This window comes from Herpailurus yagouaroundi, unplaced genomic scaffold (assembly GCF_014898765.1).
Source record: "Herpailurus yagouaroundi ecotype Mexico unplaced genomic scaffold, PumYag 187, whole genome shotgun sequence".
NCBI lineage: Eukaryota > Metazoa > Chordata > Mammalia > Carnivora > Felidae > Herpailurus > Herpailurus yagouaroundi.
The window spans coordinates 6,371,797-6,387,751 of NW_024412418.1; positions in this window are offsets into that span (position 1 = coordinate 6,371,797).

Consider the following 15,955-nt stretch of genomic DNA (forward strand, 5'->3'; position numbering starts at 1 on the left):
TTCAGGCTGCCTCCCTAAGTGCCATAGTGATTTATGTCTTTGGAGTTTTTTGTGTTTTAGATACAGACAAAGATACATGTTTTTCATCACCTTTAGGCTTACCTAAAGATGTCACATGTGACTTCTCATTAATTTTTTTTTTCCCCCTGTTGATCTCTCATCTTCCTGTCTCTTTAGACTTGAATGATCCAGAATCTTGCATTCTGGCTTTTGCCCCAGAGGGAAAGTTGTGAATGAAAGATTCTTTTGTCACCAACCAAAAAATACCTTCTTTCCAGGAAAATATCTTTGATGGTAATGGCGATTAATTTTATAAGGTAACTGAGTGTTTTCCTTCCAAATACCTTTGTGCATATCCAGCAGCTTCCTCACGTTTGCTGCCTAAAACGATGTCTGGAGGAGGGCCCCTAGCAATGCATGTGTGAAGCCTCCCCAACATGCCCTGCTAGTCTGCCGGGACTGTGGGGCCAGGAGCCAGAGTCTTGAAAAGCCCATTTTCCCTTGGTCTCATCAGTGGGTTCCTCTGAGGTCCAGGCCCTGACTGTCCTGGCTGGGTCCAGTGAGGCAGATTTTGCATTAAAACCACAATTGTTCTGGAACCACCTCACTGCAACCCCGAAAAAGGATGTTTTCAAATAGATGCAGATCAGTGCCTTACACCTAAATGCGGCGGGAGAGCAGACAGCTTAGAGAGCAGCAAGGAAAAGAGGGAAAGAAATGTGAACCGGGGGTGCTGGTCAAGACGCCCCACCTTCCTGAGAGGGACAGCGGATGATGGAACGAACCTTGTCCCTCCGAAAGCCTGCAGCATGGCAACGGGCGAGAAAGTCTCCAGCGCCAGCTCCTGTCTTGCTAAGGCAGCCAGAACGGACTCTTCCAGTAATGCTACATTTTCACGGAAAACCTATTAGGTACTGCGGTTTGTTTCCAGAGCAGCAGAAGGAGCCAGAGGTTAGATAAGGACAAGAGACAATTGTACCTACTTGCTTCCTATCCAGTCTGCGGCCCTGCCCTCCTGGCGTCAAAAGACTGGAGAGAATGTGCTTTGGCTGAAAATGAGTAAGGAGGGTGAAAATGGAAAGAACAGAGCCGCGCCTCTCTTCAGACTGCTCACCTCCTACTAGAAAGCTCCATCTCATGCCTTTCCTCCCCCAGGAGGCCCACGTTTAGAGTCTGCAAGTGCAGCGCTCAGTTACCAAGTGCACAGCCCACACGTAGTCGGTCCCGTGCTGGGGGCAGCGGGGAACCGAAGGCGTGTGACAAATCCCGTCCCATGGCACTTGCTGGGCAGTGAGGGAGGGGTGCAGTATGACAAGGACATAAAAGCTAGGAATGTTGGGAGGATTAAGTGGAACCATGTGTGGAGCAGCAAAGCCTGGTGTGCTGTAAGGGCCCTCCCCGAATCTCCACGCCCGCCGTATGGCTTGCACAGAGCAGCCTGTGTGCCAGCAGAAGCTGAAACCAAGCCCCGTGGGATCCACGGGAGGGCACATTCACAGCCTGTCGGGGGGACTCGGGGAGGACTTCACGAAGGAGTGGCGTCTGAGGTGGTTTTTTTAAGGACAGTGAGGATCCTGGGAGCAATTTCCAGCCTTGTCACTTAGCGGCCGTGCGGACTTGGGCAAGTCGCTTGATGGTTTTAAGCCTCGGGCTCCTCGTCTCTAAAATGAGAATACTACTTTTCTTATTGGAGTGTCAAATGTAGCGCGGTGTCTGATGGGGTACATTTGGTTTTGGGAGCTGTTGTTATTTAAATGATTAAAAGGGGGGGTGCTTTACAAGTACAGACGATAGGGACAGGGTCACAGGGTCAGCAGACGCTAGAGTTGAGGGCAAGGGACATCGCGTGTCTATCAGCCCTACCCTTTCCTCTAAGCTGTGTTTCTGCCACGAAATGAACACCCAGAATGGACTCTGACGTGGGACGCAGTAAGGGTCGAATGAATGGACGTCCTTCGGGAACCTCAGACCGAGATAACATCTGAGCCCCTCTCCCCAAGCCTGCCCTGGTGGTGCTTGCATTCTCGAACTTGACTCAACCCTTCGTGGTCGCCCTGTTTCCCAGACTGGAAATCCTGGAGAAGACTTCAAGTCCTCTCTGCCTCTCCCCCTACTTCTGAGAAGTCCCAGCTGGATTCCCAGAAATGCCTCTTGACTTTGTCATCCCCGCAACCCCAGCGCCCGGGTGTACATCTCTGCTGGGCAGCAGCCTCCTTATCTTGTCTTCCTGCCGCCAGCGCGGGCCAGGAGGCACTAACCAGATAAAGCTGGGGCTGCACAGCGCGCCCCGGGGCAGGGGGATGGCGGACCCCACAGCGTCTCTCTGCCTCCACGGGCCTCCAGCGATGGATAAAATGCCCTTTTTGACCCGGCTGCCTAAGATTTCCCCTCGCATCCTTAGATCATCCCACCCTGAGCACGAGCCAGTCCCAGTTTTCCTCCTGCCACCTCCCCTGCGCCGCACATGTTCGCGTAGCAGCAGCTGCTCTCTGTTATCTTCCACTGAAGCTTCGTGCAGGCGGAGCCAAGCTGAGAGACAGGGTTATTTATAAGTAGCGAGTGGGTGTCAACTTCTGCAGTCGCCAACGTTTTAAACAAGCCTGATTCCACCTCTCCTCCATTCGAACTTTGAAATTCCCGTCCACCTCCTCCTCTCCCATCTCTTCCCAAAGCCTGCGAGTTCCTGTCCTCGATAAACCTGGAGACCTTGGTGGCTAAGAGATGTGACGTGGGAAGAAGTGTGGGAAACACAAGTGAATTCGGGATCTGTAGACCAGTGGGCAGAGTAAAAGGTATTGAGAAATCACATAAATGTACCTACCACCTAATAGTAGGATTGTTTCGGTGGTCTGTTTACATGTCCTGCCAGTGTATTAGCCCACACCCGCAAAACACCCACATAAGCAAAAATCCCCAGGTAATCCCCGTTTTCTTGCGGAAAGGGAAGCTCAGAAGGGTTATGTCGCCTACTCCCAACCGGTAAATGACAAAGCCAGGATTCAGACCTGGGTCTGCAAGTCTGAGGAATTTCTAAGTGTGCCACGTATATGCTAATTTTGTCTGCATAAATATATGGGAGCAGACTTAAGTGAGGAGTCAAACGTGAGACCTGATCAGAGGGAACTCAAGACTCTGTAAGAGTGAAAGGGCCAATGTCGGAGGTCATGCTTGCATACTCAGAAGCCCAACAAACGGGCTTCATTAAGAAAAGGCATTTATTGGCCCACGTCACAAGTGGCCAGTGGTTAATCCAGCGGTGAAACACGGGCATCAGGGTTCCCATTCTCATCCCTTCGGCCCACCGGCCCGTCTGCCTGGTTTCCCACACAGGCTCCCTCGGCATCGCAGCAAGAAGCCAAACGACAGCTCTGCTTACGTGATTTCTTAGAGCTCGTAGTTCCAGAGAACAAGCAAACATCTTCTAGGGGAGCCCCAGTAAAAATCCCCTGGAGGACTTTGGCTCAAAACACAGGTCAATCTGTAAACCACTCAGTCTGTCTGGAGTACTCCGCCACTCTCCTGGCCAGACCTGGGTCACAGGCCCAGCCTGCAGGGGTCAGGATCCAGGGTCCACCCCCACTGGAACTATGTCCTTTGAGCTCGAGGAGCATGGCGCCTCCAAGGAAGGTTCTCCAAGTAAAGACACCACAGCCCGACCAAAGGAAACAGTTTGAAATAGAAAGGGGAACAGTCCACCAAGGGCGTATATGCACCTCTGAAAACCCATGAACCTGAGATGAGCACAGGGGTAGATGTGAAAGCTGTGCACCAGGATGTACACAGATTATTTCAGTCACCCCGTCAGCCAGATAATATCATTGGTTCAGGTGTGAAAAAGTGGAGCTCAGTTTTGAACTTGCTAGGAAGGAACCGCGCTAGAATTTAGACCCAGATACGTTTGACTCCAGATCCTGTGCAGTTGGCACTGCAGCTCACTGCCAACCTGGGGGAGACCAGTCACAAGGAGCCTTTGAGTGAGACTGACAGATGAGCGCTCGGGAGCCCTGTCCCTGGAGGAGTTCACTCCTGACTGCCCGGCCGTGCTCAGAGGGCAGGATGGCACCGGGCTGGGAGAGCCCCTGCTCTGGCAGCCTCGGCCCCGCACGGCTACTAGCTGAGCAGCTGAGAAATGCTTACGTGCATCAGTACACTTTCCTCTCAGTGGGAAGAAAAGCTACCAGGGAGCTGCCCGCCCGCCACCCCCGTGCTCACTTTTCCGACCAAGGGAATGAATTGCCTGGTGCAGCTGGTGTCCCAGGGACCACAGGAGAAAGTTGGTTGGAGAAGGAAGGGCAGCGTAGGGCATGGAATGAATGGATGAATCGTCTTAGAAAATCAGTTGGAAAGGTTGGAGAAAAGTTACGATCCCACGTTTAGAGACTTCAGTGGGCATGTGGCATGAGAGGGATAAAAGGCTCTAAAATGGAAAATTAGGACGAGCCCTCTGCGGACATCCTTGCGCAGTAAAAGGCGGTGAGCTGAGGAGACCGACTTGGCTGTATAGAAAGCTCTCTGACAGATCCAAACATCAAAAGGGAGGGTGTAAGAGATGGAAGGAAGGAAGGGAAGTCCTGGACAAATTGAGACTTGGAAAAGGTGCAGACAATAAAAGATGCCTTTGGTTATGTTCAGAGCGAGAGGAGTAAAGAGAGGATTTATTACATAGGGTTCCACCTGGGGCTGAAGGTGTCAGGTTAGCAGTCAGAAAGCAAAACACTCAGCCCCGAGTTGCTTCATTCTCCCCTGGGGAAAAGCATTACTAAATTGGGTCGAGTAAAGCAAAATATAATTTAAAGGACATCAAAACTCCAAATAGAAGAGAAGGTAGTAAGAGAAAACCTAAGCACCTCGCCATTTAAAATGAGCTGCAAGTCCCAGAGCATTGAAAAGCCTTTGCAGATAAGATCCTGGAACCCTTGCCAAGGGAGGTCAGAACGCGGGGGAGAAAAAGAAGGAGACCACAGTGCCTGAAGGTTGCAGATGTCCTGACATTGAGAAAAGAGGAAAAGGTAGATTCTGGAAACTCGAGGTGGGTATATTTGAGGTGAATTCCCCCTGGATTTTTTCTAGAATGTAATATTAAACTGTGGGCTTGAGAACACCTAGAAAAAGAATTGGTGCCTTCGCTGAGAGCAAGATACGGTAGATGACAACACCAACAATAATCTATTATTTATTTGGATGGCCACTAGGAAAATTCCCTGTATGTGGTGTGCCTTGTTTCCAGTTAGACATCAGATGTTTCCCGATTGAGGAGACAGCTAGGGAAACGGTGATCTCAGAGGTGGTCCAGTCAGGGGGGTTTATAGCCCGTTAATCACTGTACCCCTCCCTTTCCCCCCAGGTGGTTACTCGCTTGATGCACATCTGGGGAGAAATCTTAGAGTTCCCTGCTTCTGACTGTGCATTTGGTCAGCTCGGTAGTTTTCCGTGCCTGCTACACTCACCATATTAGCAGATGGCACTGCTATTGGGAGGGAAAGTTAACATTTGGATGTCAGAATCAAGATTCTAAAATATCTTGAAAAGGAGGGGCTGGAACTAACGGGATGAATTAACAAGCAGTGGAAACACTTGCGTTTCTTTTATCTATTTATTTTAGCTTAAAACAGTACAGCTGTATTGTCTTCTAGTTCTGCAGGCCACAAGTCTGGAGATGGGTCTTACGGGGTTCAGATGGAGGGGTCGGCAAGGCTGCATTTCCCCTGGAGGCTCTAGGGCCGTATTATGCCACCGCCGTGCCAAGCTTCTCAAGGCTGCTGTGTTCCTTGGCTTGTGGCTTCTTCATCCATCCTCAAAGCCAGCAGCGTAGCATTTTCCAGTCTTGGAAAGACCTGCATTTAGATTTTCTTTTAGTTTTTAATCGGCTGCACAAGCACAGAGTGAAGGAATTTTGACTTGACGCTGGTGCCCGTGGAAAAGGCTGAGGGCTTCCAGCCAATGTCTGTTGGAACAGAAACCAGTAGGAATGGAGTAGCTACCAGAACAGGCAGTGGTTTCTCCCCACCCCTTCTTATTTTAGGTGCAAAAGGATGAGACTGAAAAGTAACTCTCCCTCCTTATAACCATGCCTCCCTCCCCAGGAGGACTCCGCCTCCTGTTAATGGTTTATAGTAGATCCCCTGAGAGGTAGTCGATGCAGATGCATCCCTTTTTTTTTTTTTTTCACCTAAGTAATCGCATACTGTATACTGTCCACTTTGCTTTTTGTTGTTTTTTTTTCTTAACAGTAAATCTTAGACATTGTTTTACATCCCATATATGAAATGATTCGTCATTCTTCTGTAAAGGGCGCATAGTATTCTATTGTGTAGAGATATATCAGAATTTATTCAGTGGGTCCTCTGTTGCGGGACATGTATGTTATTTCCAGCAACTCTGCAATTACAAACAATACTACAGTGAAGAACGTGTCATTGCAAACGTGCGGGCAAGTATCCGAGAAACAGCTTTCGAGAAGTGGGACCACTGAGTCAAAGAGCACGTATACTTTTAAATTTTGTAGGTATCGTCCAGTTGCCCAGAACTGTTCCAGTTGAAGCTCCCACTAGCGGTGTATGAATGTGTTTTTCCACCTCCAGACCAATAGTTGTGTTATAAACCTTGCTGTTCTTTCACAACCGGAGAGGGTCGAAAAAATAGTGGCATCTTACTGTGATTTTTTGATTCTAATAGTTACTTGTAGTTTCTTTTTTATTTACTATATTTTTTACCACTTTTCCACTGAGTTGTCTTTTTCTCAGAATTCTTTATATGCTAAAGACATTTGCTCTTTATGATACCAGTTACAAATATGGCTTCCTTCTTGTAGTTTGTCTTTTGATTTTGTTTCTGGCAGTTTTGCCATGTGAGTATGTTTCTCTTCTGAGCTGTAGGAAAATGGATCCATCAATATTTTTTATGACTTCTGGATTTTGTGTCATACTTCAAAGTTCTTCACTCTGGGGGCACGTGAGCCTCCGGCTTCAGCTTAGGTCGTGATCTCACTGTTAGGGAGTTCGAGCCCCACATCAAGCTCTGTGCTGTCAGCACAGAGCCTGCTTCAGATCCTCTGTCCCCCTCTCTCTCTGCCCCTCCCCAGCTTGTGCTCTCTCTCTCTCAAAAATAAATAAACATTTTTTAAAAATTATTTTAAAAAAAGTTCTTCACTCTGAAATTTAAAAAAAGTTATCCCTTGATTTCTTTCAGTCAGTCCGTTTTTGGTTTCATTTTTACATTTGAATATGTGATCCATTTGTTCCTTGTTTTGGTATAAGACGTGATGTGTGGATCCAACTTATCTTTTTTCCAAATGCTACACATTGTTCACATACAATTTATTGATCGTGTGTCTTTTCTTCTCTGACTTAAAATCCCACTTTTTGGGGCGCCTGGGTGGCTCAGTCGGTTAAGTGTCCGACTTTGGCTCAGGTCATGATCTCACGGTCTGTGAGTTCGAGCCCTGCGTCGGGCTCTGTGCTGACAGTTCAGAGCCTGGAGCTTGCTTCAGATTCTGTGTCTCCCTCTCCCTCTGCCCCTCCCCTGCTCACCCTCTGACTCTCTCTGTCTTTCAATAATAAATAAACGTTAAAAAAATTTTTTTAAATCCCACTTTTAGGGGCGCCTGGTTGGCTCGGTCCTAAAAGCATGTGACTCTTGATCTTGGGGTTGTGAGTTCGAGCCCCACATTGGGTGTAGAGACTATTAAAAAATAAATAAACAAACAAACTTAAAATCCCACTTCTATAATATTCTAGTTCCAGTATGTATTTGAATCTAATACTGGATGTTACATTCCATTCCACTGATCTACATATTTTGATACATTTGAGAGAAATTATAGTTTATTGATATTTTAAATTACATTTCAAATGAAATCAATAAATATTGTAAAAAGTTTGGGACATGGAAAAAAATATACGGAGAAAATAAACATCGCTGAGCCTACCATAAATAACTAAATATTTTGGTGTTTATTCATCTGATCTTTTCCTACGTAATTGTATTTTTACCGAACTGATGATACTATGTAAGTCTAATTTTCCATCCACAAAATCTTGTGTAAATGCCCGACGTGGAACCACTCATCATCTTACCCAGACTGAATCCACTCCTCCTTCACTCTCCTCCCAGATAACCGGTGCAAGAGGTAGACTCTTCCAACTCCTTCCCAACCCCTTCATTCTAGTCCCCACAGCCTCTTATTTTCCCTTCAGAGACTCACAGGCCCTAGACTGTGAAGAAGACTCAGAGAGGGGGAAATAACTTGTAAAGGCTAGAATACTTTTAACTGCAAGCAACAGGATTCAGCACACTTGGGTGGCTCAGTCAGTCAAGTGTCCCACTTCGGCTCAGGTCACGATCTCACAGTTCATGAGTTTGAGCCCCACATCGGGCTCTCTGCTGTCAGCACAGAGCCCACCTCTTTGAATCCTCTGTCTCTGTCTCTTTCTTCCCCTCCCCCACTTGTGCCCTCTCTGTCTGAAGAATAAATACACATTTAAAAAAAAAAAAAGAAAGAAACAGAGGATTCAACTCACAATGGCTCAACCAAAAAGTGGATTTATCCTCTCCCATAAGGAGAGGTCCATAGATAGAGTAAATCCAGAATGTGTTAAGTCAGTGGCTCGGTGATATCATCAAGTACCAAGATACTTGACATCTCTGTCCATTCTGTCATCCCCAGTTTATTAGCTTTTGTCCCACACTTTCCCCCACATGGTTGTGAGATGGTGGCAGTAGCTCTAAGCATTGTCTTCTCACAAAAGGTTACATAAATCCAAGAGGAGAGAGCATGCCCCTTCCTAATCCCATATTGCCCAAAGCAGGAGGTGAGGGTGGTTAGGAAATGTAGGAGGGCATTTTTTGGTTGTCACAATGATTGAGGGACACTCCTGGCATCTAGTGAGCAGTAGCCAGGAATGGTAGACGTCCTATCATGTTTAGGACAGTTGATAAAGTGAAACATGAGCTCTCATTCCTTACAACTCACACACACACACACACACACACACACACACACACACACACACACTGTTTTTACATACAAAACAAGCTTTTTCATAACTTTAATGTACACTAGATTTTCAAGGAATATAACTTCCCTGTAAATTGAGGAAGGGTTGTAATTTGTTTTGTCTGAAGTTTCGCCAAGAATCATTCACTGTTTTAGACATAATGATGGTACTGGGGGCTCTGGACAGCGCACCTTTGTATCCGCCTTTGTTTGTAGTTGTTGCATTCATGGTGATTCTACGGAAGATTCTATGCTAGAAGTATGAACGTCCATCTATTTGGTATTTATTCTAGTGTGGCAATGTGAAAGTATTTGCGTATTGAAAAACATTTTATTAAAATTGTTTTTTCTCCTTTATATCACACTTGGAGCGTTATCTTGATTTTTTTTAAATTATGTGCCAATAGACTTCATTCTCTATGAATTTCATTTCAACGTAGGAAAGGAGGCATTACAAAATACTTGCAATAAAAGAAATTAGGCCAGACAGGATTGAAATCCACTGGCTACCAGAATAAAGTCTAGACAGCTTAGCCTGGCACTTAAAATCCTTCATGATCAAACTCAAAACCCATTTTTCTGGACCTGCCTCCTGGCAACATCCCTGGAGTCCGTACTACAAGCCACACCAAGATTATTCTTCATTTTTCAAACACACCAGGCAGTAGTGATAGCACATACTGAGTGCTTACAACAGGCCGGGCTCTGTGCTGAATGTATTTACACTGAGTATGTAATACTCATATGTACTTTACATTGAGTATGTCCTTCAATGCCATCGACAAGACAATGAGGTACAGATACTTTTCTTGTCCAAATCTCACAAGTGGGGGAACTTGAGGTCACACCATTAGTGATGGAGCTGGGATTCAAACCCAAGCCGTCCAATGCCAGTCACTGCTCTTTACCATAACTGTATTGCCTCCTGGGGGATTCCCCTGCTCCCTGTCCTTTCTCCAGGATGCTTTTCCCATCTCTTGTGGCCCGTCAAGGTCTAGTGCAGACTTCATGACTTCTTTAGGTGCCACTTCATTCATTATCTCTTGCTGAATCCCTCCACTTGGAATTAGTTTGTTTTCCTAGTGCTCCCACTGCACTTTATCGGTGTTTTTTTACTCTGGCTACTCTTTAAAAAACAGGTGGCAATGATAAATTGCTCTGTGTCACTCATGTCTCTCCCTGCCCCTTCCCTCCTCCTCCAACTGTCACTCAGCTGGGCTGTGGGCAATGTTCATATCCCCAGCTCTCCCCGGCAATCACCCAAACCCTCCTGACCGCCCACTGGCTGCCACTGCACTGGAAGACACAAGCAAAGTGATTCAAACCCCACCCGCACTGCTGCCGCCACGAAACACGCACACACGCGCGCTCACACCCCCCAGTCAGAATCAGAATGCAATGCCTGTCCTCAAAGGACACTATTGTCAGAAACAGGGATCGACATGCCATGGGGCCACAGGGATACTCTCCCTTCCCCACCTTGGCAGGACATACCTTTCCTTTCCTTCTCTGCCTCCTCTCCTTCCCAGCACCTGTCACTCCCTGAGGCTCCTGCGAGTCATGGAGACCTAACTGTTGTCTCCTGCCAAGGCCACTGCCACCACTGTTTTAGCTCATGGAAGAGTGGGTCTTGTCCCAGCCTTTTCCAATTGAAAAGCTGACATTCACCCCCAAGGATGTGTCACAATGTCAACATACAGCGCTCCATGGCCAAACGTACAGGATTTGGGTCTCCAATGGTCGGGAGTTACTTGTACCTCCGGTTTTCTCTATCAACATGGACCAAAGAGAACTCGCGACAGCAGCTCAGAGAATGAGCCTGGGTTTGGGGAGAACTGTCCCACGTCTTCATCCCAGTTTCAGCCCCCAGTGTTCTAACTATCTGCTGCTACAGTAACCCAAAAGTTACAGCTCCAAACAATCCTTTCTACCCCCTGTCAGCCTGGCACATAGTTGCAGGCAGGGTGGCTGGGCACAGAGTCGTCTTGAAGGCTCCCTCAGACCGTGAGCAGGCGATGCTGGAACCCCTGCTAGGGTCAGGGCCAGCTTCTTGGGATGCAGCCTTCGAAGGGCTCAATGCCTGGTTGAATGCTCTATTGTCACCATTTAAATTCTTAATTTGGGGGGGAGGGCGCACCTGGGTGGCTCAGTCAATTAAGTGTCTCACTCTTTTTTTTTTTCTTTTTTTTTTTTTAACATTTTATTTATTTTTGAGACCGGGAGAGACAGAGCATGAACAGGGGAGGGTCAGAGAGAGGGAGACACAGAATCTGAAACAGGCTCCAGGCTCTGAGCTGTCAGCACAGAGCCCGATGCGGGGCTCGAACCCACGGACGGTGAGATCATGACCTGAGCCGAAGTCGGCCGCTTAACCTACTGAGCCACCCAGGCGCCCCAAGTGTCTCACTCTTGATTTCGGCTCAGGTCATGATCTCACAGTTCCTGAGTTAAAGCCCCAAGTCGGGCTCCACACTGACAGTGAGGAGCCTGCTTGGGATTCTCTCCCCCCACCCCCCCGCCCCCCACCCTCTTTCCCTCTCTCTCTGTCCCTCCTCCATGCTCGCTCTCTCTCTCTAAGTAAATAAGCTTAAAAAAATACTTTAATTTTTTTTTAATGTTTATTCATTTTTTGAGAGAGAGAGAGCATGGGGGAGGGGCAGAGAGCTAGGGAGACACAGAATCTGAAGCCGGCTCCAGGCTCTGAGCTGTCAGCGCAGAGCCCAACCCAGGGCTTGAACTCACGAACCGTGAGATATGACCTGAGCCGAAGTTAGATGCTCAACCGACTTAGCCACCCAGATACCCCACCCCCCGAAAAAATAAATTCTCAATTTTTGAACAAGAGGCCCAGCGTTTTTATTTTGCACTGGACCTTGCAAATCTGGGAGGTGGTCCTGACGGGGGCTGTTGGCCACCACATCTACATGTGGCCTTTCCATGGAGCCTGGGCTTTCTCACATCATGATAGTTTCAAGATAGAGCCTCACCACCAGGCAGAGGCAGCACCACCCTTTATGACCAACCCAAGTCCTCCTCTTGGGAGTGGCAAGGTCACAGTATGAAAAGAGCATGGGGGGGGGGGTGGTGGGTGGGAGATACTGTCACAGCTGTCTTTGGGAAATGCCATTGTCACATCCGGCCAGGAGCGGGTCACCTCCCCATCCAGGGCCTCAACCTGTCTATCTGCAAAAGGAGGCTGGGGGTTCAGTTCCCCCTCTGGGAAAAGGCCAAGGCAGAGTTGGGAACCTGATCCTCACAGCCAGTCCCAGCTCTCCCCGGCTGGGCTCATTTCCCAGGCATTCAGGAACTCCTGGAACCCTGGGCTTTGGAGCCGGAAGCCCTACCCAGGAGCGCTAAGTTCTATCCCCCTAGTGGGTTGAAATCTCTGAACAGGGCGGAGACTCTGCGCCCTGACATCTGTTTCTCCCGCAGGCTTCTCTGCGGGGCTAACAATTCCTCCTCTATCATTTCTCCCTGGGGTGTGTTGTTGTCTTTCTCATTAACCTCCCCTCAACTCCCAGCAAGGTCCCTAGACTCTGAGCTCTGCTAATTCCCCTGTAATCCACCGGCAAACCAGGAAGCTAATTAAATTGTGAGCTGGTGCGGGTGCTCTCTCTCTGTCGCTGAGTCTCACTCTCTCTCCCATCCGTGTCCTCCCTTGCTTTTCCTTTCTGACTAGCCCCGTATAGTTTAGATTCATCTGCACACTTGGAGTGTTTTCTTGCAGGTCTCCCTGGTTCAGTCTCCTGTCTTTCAGCCAGAGTGATCTTTACGGCTCTGAGTACTGTCCCCTCTGCTGCAGGATAGCCCGAGCTCCTTAGCTCGGCATTTAAGCCCACACAGCTCACCTGCCATAGCTTCCACTCACAACCCCTTCCCTCCTGAGCTGAGCCATGTGAGGTCTCCTCCCCAAGCCCTACCTATGTCACCTCCACACCTTTGTTCCTATTCTTACCTTTGATTGGATTCCACCCCTCACTCTTCCATCTCACTGTCAAATCCTTGCCATTATCTAGAAGTCGCCTTCTCAGGGCGCCTAGGTGGCTCAGCAGCCTTGATTTCCACTCAGGTCATGATCCATGGTTCGTGAGTTCCTTTGAGCCCTGCATCGGGCTCCTCACTGACAGCTTGGGATTCTCTCTCTCTTCCTCTCTCTCTGCCCCTCCCCTGCTTGTGCTCTCTCTCTCTCAAATATGAAAGAAAGAAAGAAGAAAGAAAGAAAGAAAGAAAGAAAGAAAGAAAGAAAGAAAGAAAGAAAAGAAAAAGAAAGAAGAAAGAAAAAGAAATCACCTTCTTTATAGGGCACCTGGCTGGCTCAGTTGGTGAAGCATGTGACTCTTGATCTCAGGGTTCTGAGTTCAAGCTCCATTTTGGGTGTAGAGCTTACTTAAAATTTTTAAAAAGAGGGAGAGAGAGAGAGGAAAGAAAGAAAAGAAAGAGAAAGAGAGACAGTCTCCTCTGGGACATCTTCCTTAATCCTCCAGTGGAATTTCTCCCTCCCTGAGCTCTTGTAGCACTTTGTAGCTCCCTCTTGGAGCTGATCTCTTTCCACCCACTGTGATTCTTTCAATCCACATCCAGCTGCTCCCACTAAATGATTAGCTCCTAGAGAGTAGGGTCTCTAGGTGTTTTTCATCTCAGCTTCTTCCTGAGCACCTACCTAAGACTGCACCTTAGAACACTTCATTGTGTCTCCTGGCCCAAGATGGCAACTGGGGCTCCAGCCTTCGTGTATACATTCCAAAAAGGGGGAAGAGAAAAGGGAGGGCAAAATAAAGGGTCTCTGAGCTGAGTCCATCCCTTTCAAGCACTTTCTCTCCCAACAGCTTCTGATTACACCTCCTTGACCATGCCTAGCTTCAGAAGAAACTGAGTACCTTGTCTCCCTTCAAACTCAAGAGCCCATCCCTTGTTTTACAGATGACAATGTAAGACCCAAAGAGGATCAGAGAATTAGGGAGGCTGCTGAACATAGTAGTTAAGGACCTGGTCTTAGAGCTAAACAGACCTGGATTTGAATCCTGCCCCCACATATAACCTCTTCATTCCTCATTTGTAAATGGTATGTACTTCAGGAGATGTTAAGAAAATTAAAGTAATGGATGTGAAAAAGCACTTACCACAGTTTAAGACCCAGTTATTGTTCATTGTCTTAGTTTGGGTTCCCCCCAAAACACACCTTGAGACAAAGATTTGGGTGCAAGTAGTTCAAACGGTGATCCCAAGAAGCAGGGTGAAGGAGTGGGGCAGTGAGACAAGGAAGGGAGGAAAGGAAATAAAGCATCCAGAGATGAGTAGGTTTTTCACATGGGCAACTTCAATTTCATGCTAGAGTCTCTCTGAGACTGGAACATGTCTGGCAATTGGGAATTGTCCTACTGAGGGATTGAAACCTGGAGTATTTATCCCCTGGACCCTGCTTGGTTTAGGGTTCCCTGGGGGATGTTAACTCACCCTGCCTCATGCCCTCCCATAGGCCCGTGACCCAAGCTTTTCAAACTGGTGAAGGGGACAGTCATGATCTAATGGGGACTAGACAGGTGCTTTACCCCAGGCCCCAAATACCCCCAGGGCTCAGTCCAAAATGTCTCCATTCATTTCTTTCCATCGAGGCACGTATTCATTCATCATTCACCTAACACCCTGACGAAAACATAATAAGCCCATTATCACTATCAATGCCTTCCGTGAGGACTAACCTGCATCAGACTAACTGGGGTCACACAAGTTTTGAGAGTTCCAGAAGGAAAGGTCCAGAGGACAGAGGGCTTCACAGGGCACTAGGCTTCTCTGGGTCCACACACAGGGTCTGTGGCAGAGCAGGGACTAGAGCACAGGCCTTCTGTGTCAACCAGGTGCAGGTGGAGGGCATCTGCTCCTGGCAGCTGAGAATGCGGCCTCTTCTAAAGCCATCCACTCAGTCAACACCTACTGAGTGCCGGGTGGGGGACAGCTCCACAGCTGTTGTGGAGATCAGCAGCCCCGATGAGGGGGTCCAAGAGGGCTGCAGGGATCAAAGCCCAGAGCGGAGGACTTTGGGGGCCTCTGATAAGTGCTGAGGTGCGGGAAGACACCTGCTCCCAGCCCTGATGTCCCACTAGATTCTGCGACGCTGACCCCAGCTAGGCAGGCTGGCCCTCTGCGGACAGGCCCTTTCGAGCCCTCCCAGTGCCTTTCTCAACCTTCTCCCTTCTTGCAGGCGCCCTGGAAGCAGCCCGCTCAGCCAAAACCCAGTTCTGCCCCAAGGATCCCTTCCTTTGCATCCCCTCCCCAGGGGGTCCAGGCTGACCCTTTGGTGTCTGGGGGCTTGGTCTTCCTCCTTCCTTCCTAAGCAGCAATGGGAATTTTGAGATTCGGAGGTAAGGAAGAAAAACGAGGTCACTTTAAGCTCTTTCTTTACTGGTGACATTGACCCATTTTATCTTGCTCTTCCTCAGACCCCCCTCCTCCAGTGTCACTCAGTCTGGACATCTGTCCCAGCCCAAATCTCACCTTCTGCTGTCCTTGCAGCCCAGGGGCTTGTCTAGTCGGTGTCCTTTTGCAGTCCCCTCTCCTCAAAACCAGGGAAGAGGCTCGCCTGAAGAGTGCCTTGGGCCACCCCCAGTTTGGCCTCTGCCTCAGGCCTCAGTTTCCCCATCTGCTAACTTGGGTTGATGATGCGTGTTCTGTGGAGCCAGAGGGTGAAGCTCTAGGGAGGTCACGGATGAGGAAGAGCCCAGGGCTCTGCGCAGCCTGCGCAGGGGCCTCCTCCGTGCGGTGCCCCTAGGCCCTGCGCGGCCCCCCTTCCTCGGCGCGCCCCTCCCTCTCCCTTCTCCTCCCCTCTCCCCCTTCCCGCCGCTCCCCTGCCACTCCTCCCGGCGGTCTGCTCGGTTCGCTCTTCAGCCGTCCTCTTTCCCTAGCGCCTCGCTGCCCCGCGCCCGCCCCGGGGTTCCGGGGTCCCAGCGCCCCGCCGCCGCCGCC